The sequence below is a fragment of the Elephantulus edwardii genome, unplaced genomic scaffold, assembly GCF_000299155.1.
Source record: "Elephantulus edwardii isolate Elephantulus edwardi_28Jun2011 unplaced genomic scaffold, EleEdw1.0 scaffold00096, whole genome shotgun sequence".
NCBI lineage: Eukaryota > Metazoa > Chordata > Mammalia > Macroscelidea > Macroscelididae > Elephantulus > Elephantulus edwardii.
In genome coordinates this window covers 4,587,154-4,590,771 of record NW_006399846.1, presented here as the reverse complement: position 1 = coordinate 4,590,771, position 3,618 = coordinate 4,587,154, and the positions used below count along the sequence as shown (strand labels likewise).

At 37.5% G+C, this 3,618-nt stretch overlaps 1 protein-coding gene across 1 annotated transcript in view; it reads right to left on the bottom strand.

Annotated features, from left to right (window-relative positions):
- The window catches only part of AKAP3 (A kinase (PRKA) anchor protein 3), a 31,080-nt gene that overhangs the window by 26,680 nt on the left and 782 nt on the right, over window positions 1-3,618 (bottom strand). The window lies entirely within an intron of this gene.

The following is a 3,618-nucleotide window of genomic DNA, read 5'->3' as shown; positions in this document are numbered from 1 at the left end:
ATAAAAAAAAAACCCCAAACTTGAAATCACAAACAGAAGTTTACTAGTCTGACTGAGATTCTAAGACTATTGACCTTAGCTATCTCCATTTTCAGCCAAAAAATAGGCAGGCTTCAAAGGTAATATGATGGGGCAGGGGTGGGGGGAGTGAGGAGTGGATGGTTAATCATAGAGTCTCTCAATTTGATGGGTGGAGGAAGGGGTCCGTAAAGGAAAGGGGAAAGACCCAGTGTGAAAAACAATGTATACGAACTTTGAAAGTAAAGCAGAATAAGAGAAAAACTTTATTTTAAGTAAAAAATAGAAATAATAAAACCAGTGAGGTATATAGTCATCAGAACAATCAATCATTTGAGATCAAAAGGCATTATTTTGCCCAAGGATAAAGCCCAGAAGGCAGGAAATAGCAGGGAATAGAAAAAACAGGAAGAAAATGGGAAGAGTGCTATTTCATTATGGGGGCAGCAGTAAATGTTAGATTGTTTTTGTTGTTACTGGGAACTGTTGAGTGGATAGTAACCCTATCCAGTAGAATTGCCCCATAGGGCTTCCTAGGCTATAAAATTTACAGATACAGATTGCCAGGTAAGCCTCCTTCAGACATGCAGAATGAGTTAAAACTACAAACTTTTCAGGTTAACTATTGCACTACCAAGACTCAGTCAAAGCTTAACCAGTATACCACCAGTTGTTGTTGTTAGGTGCTGTCAAGTTGAGTCCAACTTACAGCAACCCTATAAACAAAAGATCTACTCACTGTTCTATCCTGTGCCATCCTCACACTACCTGGCACACAAGAGCCCATTGCAGCTGGCACCGTGTCAATCCACCTAGTCAAGGGTCATGTCTCTCTCCAAGGAATAGCCCCTGCTAGCAACATGCCCAAAGTCTGCTTGCCTCCAAAGAGCCTTCTGGCTGCATCCACTCCAAGACATAACTGTTCATTCTCTCAGCCATCCATGGGTTGTTAAGTGCTTTCTCTAACACCACAGCTCAATGGCATCAATTCTTTTTCTGTCATCCTTATTCATTGTACAGCTCTCAGATGTATAGCAAAATAGAAATAGAAGGGAATTTCCTCAACATAGTGAAAAGTATATATGGAAAACCAAGAGCCAATATTAAAAAGGGGCCCACTGTCACCACTTCTAGTCAATATTGTATTAGAAGTACTGGCTATGGCAATATGATAAGAGAAGGAAATTAAAGACATCAAGATTGATTAGATGGTTAAATTGTTGCTATGCAGGAGTTGCTATGCTGAACCTTGTGCTACTGGGGTATCAAATGCCATAATGATTCCCCATGGTAGACAGTGTTTGGTGGAGCTCCCAGTTTAAGACAGGTTTGGAAGCAGGAGTGGCATCCACTTCCTAAACAACATGCCTCTGAAAACTGAATGAACTTTGATAAATGTCAATAGTTGTAGAGAGCCTTCAGGTCTTTTGTTCATAGGGTAGCTATGAGTCGTACTCAACTTGAAGGTAATCAACAACAACATATGCAGATGATATGACAGTGCACACAGAAAACCCCAAAGTCTGAAAAAAAAACCCAAAACAGAACTGTTAGAGCTAATGGGCCAATTCAGTAGGGTGGCAGGACACAGATAATATCCAAAAGTCAGTGGTATTCCTGTACAGTAACAAAGAGAACTCAGAGAAGGAAACCAAGAAAACAATGCCATTTGCAATAGCCAACCACAAATTGAGATACTTGGGAGTGAACCTAGCTAGAGACACAAAATACCTGTACAAAAAGACTACAGAGCACTTCTGCAAGACACAGTGTTTTTGTTATTGTTGATTGCTGAACAGAAACTCTTGTACACTCTTGGTAAACTTGTAAAATGGTGCAACCACTCTGGAAGGCCATTTAGTGCTTCCTAAAAACAATGAACAGAGAAACTCTGTATGACCCAACTATTTTTCTGCTAGAAATATACTTCACGGAAATTAGAACTGAGACACAAATGGAGATTTGTACACCAATGGCCACAGCAGCATTACTCACTAGCGCAAGAACAGCCCAAATGTCCAACCACAACTGGATAGATTGAGAAATTGTGGTATATTTACACAATGGGATACTATGCAGCACTCAAGAGTAATGATTTTAAAAAACACTACTTAACTTGGGAGAGACTGGAGAGAGTTATGCTGAGTGAACCAACTCAATCTAATAAGGACAAATACTGCATAAAACCATTATTGTAGAAATAGAAGGATGACTAGTAAAATACGTATGGGGATCCAAGAGGGGAAGGGGTGGGAGCAGATGAGTGAGAATGGGTGGGGGTAAAATCCCAGAGCTGTAAAATTTGGTGGATGGATGGAGGAGGTAAAGGAAATGGGAAAGATACAGTGGAGATCTGAAATGACAGGGTAATGGTGGACATAATATGATGGCAATTAACTTTATAAAATATTATGAATGGAAATGATTGCATGAAACACAATGTGAATGAAGAATAGTGTGAAACTATATATATATATATAAACTTTGTAAGCAAACCAATATAAAATAAAAAAAGAATCATTTCTAGATTCTGAGTCTTTGACACTCTTGCCATTGTGAAAAAGATTAACTTGCACACTCATTTCAATATTCCTCTCTAAATGGTGAAGAGATAGAGATTGTTAACAACTTTAATTTGCTTTACTCCACAATCAACACTCTTGGCACCAGCAGCCAGGAAATGAAAAGACAAATTGTGTTGGGAAAGTCTGCTGCCTCACTTCTACTCTGAGTGCCCCATTTCCAACCATCCTTCTTTCCTTCCTTCTGAACTCTGCTCCACGTGGGGAGAAACCAATAATTGCATCTTACATGGCTGATAATAACCTTTTAAATCTCAGTTGCTGCCTACCAAAGTAAAGTGTAAAATGTCTTTGTGGAGTATGTTATGCCAATTAACCTAAAATAACCCCAGCCTTGTCTTAGCCTCTAAACCTTATGATTAAGTCTCTCAGGACATTTGGTTATGACTCAAAAGTTTTCATATCGTTGTCCCTTCTACGTTCTATGTACTACGTTCTATGGATATATTTGCAGCAAGTATAAATAAAATCTCAAAAAACCCTCTTAAAAACATGTATACAATTGAATGTATTCTATGTTCTACGTTTATGGATATATTTGCAGCCAGTATAAATAAAATCTTTTAAAAACCCTCTTAAAAACATGTATACAATTGAATGTATACTCCCATATGCAATTCCAAGCATATTCAGCTAACTAGCATATATGCCTATGTATCTATCCACTAGTAAACAATAGTTTGGTATCACCGTTATTGTAGGACTATACATATAATAGTATTTGGTCATGATATGCTATGCTATCCTCTATTCACATTCGTTTTTGTATCTGTACAGCAGTTTTGGTAGTATTTTAGATATCCTTTGTATTAATTACAGATTACCTTCCACTAGATATGTTTCTACACTTCTGCATATAAATAGACTAAATAGGTATTGAATAAACACTAAAGAACATGATGTAGAATTACATGCAAATAGATGCTTAACAAATGTTAATACTAAGGATGAATATTTCAATAGTGATTCTAGTCACCTATGAGATCCAAAAGGCAGACAATTGTTTCATTATATATAT